The following is a 15,329-nucleotide window of genomic DNA, read 5'->3' as shown; positions in this document are numbered from 1 at the left end:
AGGCAAAATCAGATTATGAGAAGAAATTAGCCAAGCAGACCAAAGGAAATCCCAAAGTTCTTCCATTATGTGGCAAGTAAGAGGAAAAAATAACTATGGAGAATAACTTTAATGAGGGTTGGCGGTAGTGAGGAGACAGAAGCAGGCAGAATAGTAGAATTACCGAGTGATCACTTTGCAAGGGCACATATCATCCAAGTGAGGATACTGTCGTGACAGATGCAAGAAGAGAGGCCGATAAATTGGAAATACTTAAAATTTTGCATTATCTCAATGCGAACATGGCCAGGGGATTAGATGGGATATCAGCTTGAGTTTTATGAGAACGTGCAAAGGAACTGGCAGTGCATCTGACTAGATTATTTAGCTCAAGCCTCAGCTATGGTAAAGTCTCAAGGGAGTGGAAGGAATGCAAAATAATTCCTTTGCATAAAGAAGACTCTAAGACTGCACTAACAAATTATAGACCAATTGGTATCTCAGTTGTAGTGGTAAAAGTATTGAAAGAGTTGGTCAATAAGAGAATTTTCAGGAATTGGTGGATAAGAAATATGATACTCTGAGGGGCAGCATTGCTTTGTAAAGAGTTGGTTATACCTAGTAATTTACTAATGTTTTATAACAGAATGACAGCTGAGTTGGATAAAGGGAATGACTACATAATGATACTGCTGGAGTTCGCAAAGGCATTTGACAGGATACTACATCAAACTGTTATGCAAATTGAAAAAAAAAAAAAAATGAGAATGGTTATGAGGGTAGATGATGGACAGATACCAAAAAGTGATACATGGAGGAGTAAAAATCTAGGAGAAAGGGTGAATAGTGGGGTGCTGTAAGGCTCTGTGTGCTGGGACCTTTACTGTTTAATTTGTACATCATGATATAGGAAATAATCTGAAGGGAAATATTCAGTTGTTTGATGCAAAATTGGATAGGGTAATGGTTAATCAAGGTGATGTAGAGCTTGCAGGATAATTTAAATAGGCTTGACAGTATTGGACAAAAGCCAGTGGGCATCAATTTAATGTGGAAAAGTGTAATTATACATTCTAGAATGAAAAAATTACAAGCTATGTACCACATAGATAGAACTGCCCTCCAGAAAATTGATGAAGCTATGAATTTCGAGATGCATCTTGATTACTGTGCTCACGACTGGTCACCTATGTTTCTTAGGGATGAGGAAATAGTGGAGATGATCCAAATGCAAATGACCAAGATAGCAAGTGGTCTGTAGAATGATCCCTGTGAGGATAAGATTGAGAGTTTGGGTCGCAAAAGTTGGTTGGCAGACAAAAAAGAGGAAATATGATAGAAAAATTTAAGTTACTTAATTGGTTTTATAGGATAGAATCAAAGGAAATATTTCAGCACATGACTAGAGAAGTCAGAACAAGAAGTGATCTGACTAGTAAGAGTGTGGTTAACAAAGTTGTGAGGACTAGATTTTTCACTTGGAGAGTGGTGAATGAGCCAAATGGGTTGCCAGAGTCAGTTGTTAATGTTCTGTCTGCCAGTGGGTTCGAGGAGAGGTATGACAAATACTGTGTGGAAAGTAAAAGAAAGGATAAATTTCTTTGAATAAAACATTAATATATCTTATTTGGATTGTTTCTTTTTTTTTGTTCATTTTCTTCCATTTGGTAGCTTGGCTACAGGGATGGTTGACTGACAGAAGCCTGTGCATAGGGATGCTATGTCCCCCAAAAAATTAAAGGTGACAAGTAGGGTAACCACAGGGTTCTGTTCTAGGACCACTTTGTTGTTTAATTTAAATATCAATTATAGATTTCAATGAGAAGAGATATTCATATTGTTTGCTGATGATGCTAAATTAGGAAGAGCAATGTCAGGATTTTTTGTGTGATGTTGCAAGAGGATTCAAAGTGCTTTGGGCTGAAGAATGGGGATGTCACTTCAATTGTTAAGTGTAAAAGTCATGCACTCTGGCCAAAAAAAAAGATAGAATAAGTTTTACACTTTCAGGAACTTTGCTCCAGGAGGTGGAGAGGGCAAGAGGACTGGAGCTCTGGTAGATATGGAAATGAAGGTCAGGAAACACATCACAAAAATTGTTAAGATTACACAGAAAATGCTTCTATAATGCAAAGAACCCTGACAACTAGGGATAGGTGGTGATAATTCCATCGTATAAGACACTAATCAGGCCACATTTGGATTTCTATGCATAGATCTGGTCACCTTGTAATATGAATAATAAGGAAACATTACAGAGAGGCAAATAACTAAGATTGGCTCATGACTCTGAAATGTTGAGTATGAGGAAAGGAGTTAATATGAGTGAGACATGTTAGTGAGAGGAGCCGACCAAACAGAGAAATAATTGCAGAGGATAACAGGAGATGGGAGAACAAGATGTCTTCCATGGAAACTGTACAAAGGTCAGCAAATAAAAAAGTGAAAAAAAGACTGCATGGTGAATACGAATGAGTGGAATGTATTGCCAGAGTGAGTGGTTAATGCTCCAGCAATGAATGTTTTCAAGGTCAGATACAATAGGTGTTGCGGTTTGAAATAATATTTCCAATCCTCCATGAAAGATTGGAAATATTATTTAAGTTTAAATGCATAAAGTAAAAGCAAAATATTCAGCAATACACAAGATTTCAAAGATTTCTCCTGTCATATTATCTCCAAACTTCCATGGAGTTAAGGTACATTGTGAGATGTCCTCACTATGAAGAACAATACTCCACAACTTAAATAGCTTCAACACTCACAGGCAATGTGTTCCACTCATAACCGCTAAGCAAAAAAAACTGCTACACATTCCCTTGTGCAAACACATGCAGACATACTCATACACTTCCTGCAGGGATATCTTCTTGTTCTGCTGTTATTTGATAGAGAAATGATTTTTCATGGAGTAGAGGAAAATTCCTCTATTCCATGAAAAATCACTTCTCTATCAATTTGGCATACCCCCCCCCTTCCTGTCACCAATCACATCACATCATTTCTCCTTTTATCTAATATATCTCTGCAGATTGCTTCTGTCAATATGCTCAACATTCTAGAGATCTACCACTATCTCAGTCACTCTTTCAAAATCTCTTAATCTCTTTGAAAACCAAGTGATTAAATCTGCATATGTGGTCTAATCAAGGTCTTGCATTGTGGAACTACAATCTCTATTCTTGTAAATGTCAATCTGTTTTAGTATTGTCATAATCTGTTTTTTCATGATTCTTGCAATATGAGCCTTAAATTTCATGACCTTGTCCACTATCACCTTCAGGTCCTGTATCTCTTCCTCCATTTCAATACATTCACATCAACTGAATACACAGCATCCCTTACTGCCTTCCAATTTTCAAAACCTTACATTTTGCAACACTAAATTGTCAGCTGTTCATCTGCTTGCTGATAGTTTATCATGCTTTACATCAGGGGTTCCCAATCTTTTTGTTTCCTAGAGCACATTCTAAAATACCGGTAGGGCGACGGGCACCATCTATTTTTCCAAGCAAATTTTTTGAATTCTTTTGTTAAATGAATACATACAAAGTTTACATTATAATCAAATGTTTTATTATTTAAAAGTTTACATTATATAAAAATTTAAATATATATATGTTTTGGGCAGACAGGTTTGATTTTAGTTGATTTATTTTTTTCGTTCTTATTTCATATTTAAGTGGATAATTCGAATTAAAAGTGTCATGCATTGACTGGAAGTGACATTCAACATTCTGTTTATTCAGAATTGCAACGCTACTGTTGCACAACAAACAAACACAATTATCTTTAAAATTAACGAAACAATATGTTTCCTCCCAGTCAGTGTTAAAATTATAGGTTCGTTGTCTTTTACTTGATTCACTCATTTTAGGATTAAAAACCAAAATATTTCAAAAATTTAAGTACAAGACACCGTTAAAATTATGCGCATATACTAGCAACAAATAATGAACAACTTCAAATGCACGTTTACTTTACATTGTATGCGTTTAATACTCGTCATGTGTCATTAACGCATGCGTCATATAGCATGCCATGAATTGTTGCGTGATGTGCACGTGATTATTTCAAACTATACGGCACACCGTTGAACAGCGGTGGGCACACACAAATTTGTCGACAGGCACCATGGTGCCCATGGGCACCATGGTGCCTGTCGACAAATTTATTTATTCAAGGTTCAGAACGCCTGCTTTACATCATCATCTGCGCATTGCCATTTAAATTTCGCCCAGTATCACTGTAATATATGAGTAAACACATTCCCTGCCCAAACGAATACATGCTGATCCTTGTAAGATAACTAGATCTTGCTGTTAACTTAATCTTAGATACTAGTTTCTCACTAACTTTCTAATGGCTTAACTAACAGCCTGATACACGGATTAGCATGTAATTGGAAGACTCTCTTTGTAAAGCAAAGAGAGTCTTCCAACTCTCTTTTGGACCTTCCTTTTTTTTGTAAAGCTCTTATGAAACAAGAATGCTATTAATTCCCTGGAACACTTTATATCCAACTTGGTATATACTTTTGGATATTTCTTTTTGGTTCTGAGATAGTTTATCTTAAGTGTTCCCTTCATTTACAAGAGAAAAAAAAAATTATTTAAAAACTACTTCACACCAGCCCAACATTAAGGGATGAGTAAAACAATTTCCATTAATTTATAATTTGTTAAGAGTAACTTGTTTTTAATAATCTTTTGATGAGTTGCTTGAGAGAGTTAAATATACCTTCCTGAAATCTGAGGAAATCCCAAATGACTGCACCCAAAATTAATCTGAATTATATAAATTTTTATTTTAAAGAAAAACAATGCTTGCAGCTGCAGATAATTTAAAAAAAAATAAGAGAAAAAAAGAAAATTACAAATCGTGATATCAAAACTACTTTTACTATGCATATTAATCCCTTAAACAGTGGTTCCCAATTCATGAATCATGGCCTAGTGTTGATGTAGTATGCAATGGTAATTGCAGTGGGCATCCACTATGTCTTTTAATGGGAAGGTGAAGTGGTTGCTTCACTTTGTTGATGAAAATTTTTCACAAAGTCCAGGAAAATTTAATAAAATACATATTTCTCATTTTTTACTGTTACTGCTGCTCTGAAAGACAATCCAAAATGGTAGGAACACCATAAGCAATAGGAAGCAAAAACATCTAGAAGAGTATAACCATGTGAATATACAGCAATAGTAGAGTTTTTTTTATAAATAATGTCAGTCGTACCCATGAAAAAGTGAAAACCTAAAGTACAGTTTCATGAGGTAGTTAAAGGTAGTACCAAAAGGTAGTTAAACTGACAGGAATCCTGCTCTGGAGATCAAATAGAGTCATGCTGCTTCAAATTTTCAGTAGACAAGATAGTGGTGTCCTATTCAACAATGAAAGTCAAGTTGCCTGTATTTTTTTACTTTTATATTTCAATTTTCATTTACTCATTTTTTGCACATTTTGATTGCTAAAGTATTAGTCTGAGTTTTATAAACTTTGATGCCCTAGTAAATTTTAATCTATGTCTTTTAATGGGAAGGTGAAGTGGTTGCTTCACTTTGTTGATGAAAAAACAAAAATTCAGTTGCCACTGAACTGAGATTTTATTTAGAACTAAACAGCAAATTAATCACTTAAGGATAATGAACTGCAGTGCTACTCAATATGAAATGAACAACTAAATTACAAAATAGTTGCTTTCTTTCACTGCTATAGAGAATCCTATGCCCAATCCTGCATTACAGTTAGTTAAGGTTCTAACCTTAACCAAAACTGCAGATATACAGACTGTTCATAAATGAAGAACTTGTGTCTTGGCACTGCTGTTGTTTTGCTATAGAAGAGCAGTTGTGCTAAGACAAATAGAGACAGTTTGGGAATAATTATTGCAAGAGAATATTACTTATTAAAATGAGTTGTAACTTGTTTTTAAAGATGATTTCTTCTCCAAAAAATGTTAGGCACCAATCCTGATAAATTTTTGATTTAAAATAAAAATTAAAAGCTACAAAAGTTGCTCTCTCTCTCAGATCTCATGTCTGAGGACTCGTGACCTTCCTGATGATGCTTTGCCATTTCTTACAACAGTTGCACACAGTATTAAACTGTTTAAAATACAGAAAATAATAACTGATGTTGTACAGTGCAGTAGTTGTGCGATTTTGAAATAATGCACCTTTATAATATAAGTAATAATAATAAAAAATAAATCTCTGTATGAATGTAATGCTCTTTATGTTCATGCAAGGTTTAAAAAAAAAAAAAAAGCTGACAAAATTGACCTAATTCAAGAAATAAAGAATGCAGTAAGTGATTTTCCCAATAAAAATGGCTGTTGTTCCCAGTGTTCATGTTTATTTCTTAATTTAGTTTCTTGAAATTTTCCAGTTACCTATTTTTTTTAATACTATACAGGTAATTTTTAGTTGAATTTTTTATGAAAAACAATTTTTCATATAGTACATATATATTTTTATTACAATTAGATTTAATTTCATCTTATGTTTGTTTTTTATAATTAACATAAGATGAAATTAAATCTAATTGTAATAAAAATTTACATGTACTATATGAAAAATTTTAATTTATCTACATAAAATAAGCTGAATAATTGTTACACTGATGACTACTTGCATACATGAAACCATGTGTTCATGGAATATATTCTCCAAACATTTTAACAAATCTTTGTTCATGTGTGGTCCAGGAATGTAGCCCATGCATAAATCATGGATGCTTAAATGTGGAGTGTAAAAAAAAAAAAAAAAAAAAAAAAAAACCATAAAAATGATAACTAAATTTATTTTGCCAATAATTTGCCATGGATATGCAGCTTTTTTTTTTTTTTTTTTTTTTGAAAATATTGTAGTGCTGTGGAAGATTTCAGAAATAGTCTGGAATCCACCATCGTAATACAACATTTTCCAAACCAAAACAAATTCTGCTGTGCATTGCAATACCAAAAATCTGAGAAACCATTACTGCAGATTCCATCATCACATCCATAGAGGGCACCATTTAGAGCTGTAGAAGTCTGCCTTATGCAATCAGTCTGTGTTTGCTTTCCTACTGGTGTGCTTGCATGTACATGCTTAGTATATATTTCTTTGTACCCACAAAGATGCTTTGATTACCAAGGTGAAATAATCACTTAATAATCTAATCAGCTCACCAGTTAATTAGTTACCTTTAGACATGTTTTCTCCACTGAACATCAGCATGAGTGTTGTACAGTATGCTATCAAAAACCTTCAGGACACATAAATGGTGATGAACTTCTGTACTACACTGTTAGTGTGCTGTCCATATGCAATTCTAGAATCCATTGCTGAGCACCACATATAATATCCTGTAGTCTCCATCAATCAGAAGTTCTTAAAATCACCAAATAAGGTAGCATGCAATGCTACAACTGCAAAGTTTGTTTTCTAGAAGACTGCAGCAAACTCAGAGCATTACATCTGCATTGTTTTGTTTCAAACTTAGCAAATATGCCTGAAACATATAACATAGGAAATGTATTTGGTAAATCAACCATGAGCAGAACTCAAGCAGTTGAAAGTTGAATTATCTCTAATTGTGCAGTCCTTTCTTTAGCTCTAATGGCATTACATTTCAGGAAATGAAGATTCTCATTTATAATAGCTAATTTACAACCTTTTAGTAAAGATGATTTTAGAAATGAAGAGCATTGAGAGATAACAAGAGTAACTACTCATTAAATATAACCACAAGGCAGCTGTCTGGTGTTTCATACATGCATATTAAAACTATCTGGAAGTCTCTTTAGTTTCCATTTTCACAATGCCAACTACAAAATGTCAAATAATGACTTCTTGGAAATGCCAATGTTTTAATCTCAAAAACAAGTTCTTTGCTGAGCCAAATACTTTTGCTGAAAATGATATTAAACTGATAAAGTACATATATTTTAATAAGGGTAACAAATATCTACTTAAACTTTACTAACTACTAAATCATTGTTTATAATTTTAAAAAAAAAAAGGTTCTATTATTATTACTTTTCTAGTGATGAGTATCAGCTGAAATGATGAATATGTCTCAATCTAAGTGAATCAATGAATAGCATCTTCACTTTGCAACTAACAGGAACATGGGTGCATTCCAATTCCATCTATCACTGAAAGATAGGTTTGCCGCAGACACCTTACTCACGAAAGCCTGAAAACAGCTTAAAAACAGACATCTTTGGTCTCCAAAGTAGGGTTCCCTGTTTAAGACTGGGTTCATCCATGGTAATCCCAATGTGCTACCAATTTCCAGCCAATGTGGGTGAGACTGCCATAAAAAATGAACACACTGATCCTGATTTCCTAACAAAAATGGACAAACATACAGTCAATAATGGAGAAGTGCTTTTTATATTGCAAATATTTTAGTAGACAGCATTTCCACTAAAATATCTGCAATATAAAAATGGTTGATTAAATTCCATTCCACCCAAAATTAAACTAAAGTTTATATTTTAGTAAGTCTTATACTTCCCAGATACCCAAATTCATCAACTTGTTTTTGAGGAAAGAAAAAAAAAAAACCTAAAATTTTTGTGCAAACAATATTTTTCTAGAATTTACAGCATATCCATATAAGACTTTCTCTGTTTCTATCAGCTCCTACCTAAACCTGAACTAGATCTAGACTTATTTATAGATAAGTTGGAAGAATATTATTTATATGTCTTATGGAATAATACAAAGAAAGAGTAATATATTGCAGCAAATGCAAATAGGATTGCTGTCAAATGATAATTATTTTGCAAACAGTATTTATGTGATAAGTTTACAAATCTGACTAATGATTAAATTCATCTTGAGTTTCAATTTCTCTTTTTCCTTAAATTAAGTATTTTCTAGCAGAAGAAAGAAGTAGATTATCTAGCCCAGCATAAAGCACTTCTGAATTCCAAATCATTAGCAGTCACTAAATATGTATTTTTTATTCTAATATTTTTAAACTGTATTAAACAATAGAAGGTATATTATTGCTTGAGCCAGTGAAACAGTACCCACTCAATTCAGTAATTAACACTGAATTTAAAAAAAAAAAATCATAGCAGTTCACAACAAATTTTGGATAATTATAAAATGTGTACTGTAGAATGGCATGTCAAGTTATTGAAGTATTTGAATGTTTTTTTTTTTTTTTTGATAAGTTTACACAGTTTCTGAGTTGTGCAATGTATGTATTTGTATACATCTATGGAACACATGCATGTATTATAAGTGAAAAATGTTACAGTAAATAACATTTTTCACTTCTAATACTAAATTATGTCATATGGTAGGCACTTTGTATTGCTATATACTGTATGTCAGTTTACCTGTTAATTATCAAAAGAATAAAATTATAATGCATACATATGTAATTGCACTAAACGTATATATATTTTAATGTTCTGATTAAAATTATTCTGATTATGTACCAAAACAATGAAGTGTATCAAATGTAAAGGAAAAGCACGCTATAGAAAACTGTTTTATAAATGTAAATTTTATATTATAATTTTATTTCTATAGGCATACATAACATTTTCCCCTTTATTATCATATTAAATCAAATACTTTTCTTTTATGTTGAAAAATTCTTCACTCAAACTGATTTCAACATGTTTGTTAATAGAAAAAAGTAATTGTTTTGCATTCATTTAGCTTCCAGTATGGTAGGCTGCTTTACTATCAAGCTAAATGTAATAATGTTTTTTGCCAAATATAAAATTGCTTTCAATATCAGAAATATGTTTCTGCTCCAGAAGTTCACTAGTAATGTTTTTACTGCTAACAGTTGCCTTAATGTGAAGAGATGTGATATTTTTCAAAAGTCACTTTATGTAACCATTTCATGTGATCCCACAAAATTTTGTATCTTCCCTCTGAACTATGAGGTTAAAGGTTGATATGGACCTCCTCAGGAAAATGTAATTCCTCAACAATAAAAAGAAATAAAACTGTCTGCCAAACCTTGTGTATTTTACAAAATAAGAACTAATAGAGTTTAATCAGTGTTAGGTATCACTTCAGAAAAATAATTTTCTGATACTTGCAAAAGTACTATGTTTGGTCTTTTTACAAAAGATCAAGAACAGTACTTTTGCAATGTTCCAATATGCAGGATGGTAATCTCACACCAGTGGGATTTGAACCCACATCTTACAGGGTGGAAGAAATGCTATTTACTAGGCCAGCCAAACAATATGGTTATTTACATACCTCAAACTAATGAGAAAACTTCATCGTGCTATATCCATTATTCTTCCATAATCGTTTTTACTTCAACTAACTACATAACAGTAAAGGCATACTGCAAAATTTATTAAAGAAGTTGTGTTTTGCCAGTCTGCTGTATTTTATCATGGTACAATAAAAGCACTGTAATAGGAGATTTGGTTAGAATATTTATCATTTCACCCCAATTGGTTTGTGAATATCCACATGCATATACAAACATGACAGGAGTTTTTGAACAGTGCTAAACTAGATAACTATTATATAAAAATATTTAATTAACATATTCTCCAACTAAAATAACTATCTAATTCTGTCTTAAGTCCGTGAGGTTAGCCTAGTGGCTGTGTGCTTCGCAACCATATGCCTGGGAAAGGAATGTCCGAGGTTCGATACCCGTCTGTGACATGAGGAGCTGAAGGATCTTCCGCAGCCATAGCCAAGTTAGCCAGTCTTGGGTGTGGACAGTAGTTTTTTTCCCCAGTTTATCCTGGGATTTTTCATCCCGCAAAGCAGGCAAACCAGCCTTGAGAACTCAACACTACAAGACATAGGATACACCGGGGCTGACCACCTTATCCTGTGAACGGTTTGAGGTCCGATGATTAATAAACCCTTGACACCGCAAGATAAAAGAGGGTAAAAGGAAGATGAGATGAGATTCTATCTTAAAGATGCACAAATTCACTGCTTCTATGACTCACCCAAGACCATTTCTATTTTCAAATATAACAGCAGAAAAGGAACTGTTGTATTCTTTCTCTCATCTTCAAACTTTATTATGTTCTCTAGAAGGCCCAGTTCAGTAAGCTACAATAAACTCCAAACTAACTTATCATTTAAATCTCATAAATGAATTCCATGAACTATCATGATACAATCTCACCACACACAGTGAATCATCTATTAGTATACGTTTGATTCCATAAATTCTTGGAAAGTAAGGATGCAAGCCAGAATAAAATATTTTGCCTAATCAGAGACTATCGCATGAGGATATCATAAATTTCTTTCTCCTAAAAGTGAAGCTTCTTTTAATTAAACCTACAATCTGAGTTTTACTAATTATTTTACAAATATGATTTCTGCACTTAAATTCTGCATCAACCAAAACCATTATGTTCATTAATGCTTTCTGAACTTATCAACTTATTTCCATCTAATACTACCTTCTTACTAAACTGTACATGCTTACATTTGTCCATGTTAAATTTTAAACTCTATCTTTCCTGTTTCACTCTTCTTATCATTTAAGATCATACTCTAAAGAACTGAGATCATTCATGCTTCACCTAATCGGCAAACTCTTGATGTTTGAGCTCAAATCATTTATGAACATATTAAACAAAAAGGGCCTAAAAAGGGGAATTCTGTCCACCTCATAACCATCTATCTCTTAAAAGAGCATGGCTCCTCTAGACTGCTATTCTGTCAATCAATTTTCTATTCATCACACTAAATAATCAATACCTATTTAGGGCATTTCACTTGTTAGTTGTTTATGTTAAACACCATCAAAGACTGCTTGCTGAAATCCCAATAACATCACATCATAACCATTGCTTTGATCTTTTTGTGATTCTCTTCATAAAATTAGATTAAGCAAATCTGTCATCAGTTTCCCTATTCTGGATGTAATGCCTATTTTTTCCATTTCCTTGTACATGTACTATGAGATTAAAGGTCTGTACAACTAAATAGTCTAATCCTCACTTTATGCTATTAACAATCTTTATGAAAAGGAATATTTCAAACTTCCAATTTCGGCAATTTACTGAAGATAGTGAAAAGTGGTTTAACTCTGATATACATCTGCTCGCCACTACAGAGGATATATAATACTTGCCTCCAACCTTATCAACTGCACGATCATTTAATATATCAACAATTTCTTCCTTTATTATGTTATTAGACTGCTGGCCTGTCAAGTGGAGAATCTCTACTCTCTAATTAATAAGCCACAGGTTTGAACACCACTGTAGCACGGATATTTGTGCAAGTCTTTAAGCAGTAGATAATTTTCTATGTCCAGTGTGAAACTAACACTCTGCTTACTGGAGGCTTGACATTGCTTGAAAAAAAAATATTTGGTCTCCAGAGCAGGTTTCAAGATAATTTTTAATTCTAGCCATGGAATAAGAAATTAAATAATGCACTATCCAGGTAGAAAAAAAGTTAAAAGTATATAAAAAAAAAGTAGTAAATCTTTCTTTTCAAATCCAGGGATTTTATGAAAGAATTTGGGAGTACTTCTAATAAGACAGTCTTTAGGCTGAAGTAGTTGGGAGTGGATGTAATAGTAAAGGTGACAGAGGCATCATCAACTTATCTGCTCCTTGCATTTGCTCAGCAACGATAGGAGCTATGCCTTGCCAAGAACAATGTGACTGACAACAGCATTATAACGATGATACCATATATTCACTCCTTTTGTACTATTAGGATGAGCTCTGATAATAAAAGAGCTGTTCTAACATTTACAGTTAAGCTAAATGCCACAAAACTCGAAATACTATCTTAAAAAGAAAATGGAAATGTTGTTTTCCTGTATATCTGTAAAACTTTGTTTTGTATTAGACCTAGAGCAACTTTGAAAACACAAAAATCTTTTAAAATATAAAGAGCTGAATTCTAGGATCTTCCCACCATCACGATTTAGAATTAGCCAGAAGTATCAAAAATAATGAAAACAAAGTATTTCATGTTTTTGTTATTTTATTAGATAAGTTTATCATCATCAAATTCCTGCCGTGTACCCTCAAGGGGTGTACAGGATATGATAGTACTACATGAAAAAATTACATCATTACTAACTTCCTATCTACAATTTTCCTCCAGATCAGTCTGTTACTTGTCAAGACTCCAACATTATCAGATCTTATATTTCTATCGTCTAAGGCACTTTGCCGTATCAATCCACCTATATCTTGGTCTTCCTCTGGGTCGTTTTCCTGCCAACCTGGCAGAGAACACTTGTTTTGCTAATCTTTCCTCTCCCATTCTATTTAAGTGACCATACCACCTGAGATTAGCTCTGCTAACGCATTCTTGGATGCTGACAATGTCAAGTTCTTTCCTAATATCCTCATTTTTAATATGATATTGCCATTGATGCCATCTGTTCATGCCCCTAATCTTTCTCAGAATTCTCGTATCTATGGTCTCTAGTCTTTGGTCAAGTGTTTTTCACTTCTAACCCAGCTCTCAGATCCATAAGTTAAAATTACTTTGAACAATGTCTTATATATACAGCTAATTTAGTGTTCCAACTAATTTCTTTCTTATTCCATATGAATTTATTCAATTGACTTCCCACCATACCAGCTTTGCTGATTCTGTTGTCTATTTCTATATTTAATTTGCCATCTTCAGTAAAAATCGTGCCTAAGTAGCTGAAATGTTTTACTTGTTCCACAGGTTCTCCATTCACAACACAGTTGACATTTTCAATGATTCTGCCTATTTTCATTGTCTTTGTCTTTTTATTGCTGACCTTCATACCATATCTATTACAACAGCTATTCAATTTAGTCAGAGAATCTTGCAGACTTGTAGCGGATTTATTTAGAAGTATAACATCATCCGCATAAAGCAAAGAGCTGACATTAACATCTCCAAGATGAGTTTATAAGATTAGTTAAGTTAAGATAGATAAGTTTATAAGATTATTTATAAATATATAAGATTATATATTTATAAATTTATAAGATAACTTTATTAGATAAGTACTTATCTAATAAAATTATCTTCCACCTAATTATCATCCATCATTTCCCAGTGAAACACTACTGTTGTTTATTGGGGATACAAAGTGGTTATTGTTATGTTTAGTTTTCAAAGCAGAGTCTCCAGTTTCTGTCTGACCTCTTGCTTTTATGTACAGCATGATGACAACTTTCAAAGGTATACATTGTGTACAGCTGAGTGTTTCTCTCTTTCTCTTCCTATTCAAGAGTAAAGTGGTTTCAGGGACTAGCAGATGGATAGTACATAAAATCAGTCTAAATTTTCTATCAGAAATTAAATATCAGAACAGCTCCTGATGGCAATGCATCAGGAGATATTCAAATCAGTTATGGAATAAATAATCCTGCTGCCATGTACTTAGCAAGATCATGTCTGCAAGTCTTTTGATACACCCCCCCCCACACACACACTGCATGTTCCCATTATTTAATAAACTCTTCCATCACCAATTGTGAAAGAATATCACAAATAATTACAATATCACTGATCATATAAAAAAATGCCTCCAACAAAATTTTACACAATTAATAGAAATATAAACAAATTATACAAACAAAAATACGACAAAAAAAATCCATCAAATTAATTACATTTCCACACAACCAATATTCATGGCCGTAACACAATTCACCACTACTTCAGCTTTGCATTCAGTCCCCACGAGTTAAAAAAACTTGACAATTTTAAGTCCAAATTGAAATGGGTTAAATCTAGAAACCTTACCACCTGCTCAAAGAGCAGTCTAGCACTCAAGTCCCTCACCAAAATACTGGATGGGGCTTCTGTCAATTCCATCACTATCATCAAAAGATAAGGCTAACCTCACAGCATCACTCTCTTTCTCCAACAGACAACCAAGACAAATCACTTCTGGCTTTACTAAGAAAAGCTCACTGCATTTCTGGTCTTTCATCAGAAAGATATCAAAAGCATCTTTTAACAGTTTGAAACAAGTCTTCTGACCCTGATGGTACTCTCAATCTTCTCCTACCAGCAGGTTCCCAAAACCTGTGCTTCAGAATTAAATACATCCTATACTGTCATTGCAAATTATCAAACTCATCTAGCAGCTACCTGATGCAATCAAGCCTACATTAAGTCCATTGCAAAAAGAAAAGGGATAAAAATCAGTCAGACTATCACCTCATTGTCCTCATCAAAATTCTCTTGAAAACATTGGAGAAGGTCACCAAATAGCCAGCTTTTTCTTCATTACCTAATAAGAATTCGTGGACTAACAGTAACTATTATCAGGGCGTGGGGGGGGGGGAAAGAGAGTCAGCAACTCTGCTCATCTAAAGCCTCACAAAAATCGTGGCAAGTCAGTGCCACCATAAAAGTGCTTGTCCTAGTAGGCAA

The 15,329-nt window shown here is 33.4% G+C and overlaps 1 protein-coding gene across 3 annotated transcripts in view; it reads left to right on the top strand.

Moving 5' to 3' along the window:
• Window positions 1–9,958, top strand: part of LOC150108371 (pleckstrin homology domain-containing family G member 7-like) — a 289,192-nt gene extending 279,234 nt beyond the window's left edge. For all 3 annotated transcript variants that reach the window (XM_090390719.1, XM_090390718.1, XM_090390720.1), the window contains one exon: window positions 8,012–9,958. The gene's annotated coding sequence lies outside the window, so the exon portion shown is untranslated. The remainder of the gene's footprint in view (window positions 1–8,011) is intronic.
• The last annotated feature ends 5,371 nt before the right edge of the window (window positions 9,959–15,329 follow it).

Source organism: Typopeltis vanoorti, chromosome 3 (assembly GCF_054136105.1).
Source record: "Typopeltis vanoorti isolate ZY-2024b chromosome 3, IOZ_Tvanoo_1.0, whole genome shotgun sequence".
Taxonomy (NCBI): Eukaryota; Metazoa; Arthropoda; class Arachnida; order Uropygi; family Thelyphonidae; genus Typopeltis; species Typopeltis vanoorti.
This window is presented reverse-complemented; position numbering and strand designations above follow the sequence as displayed.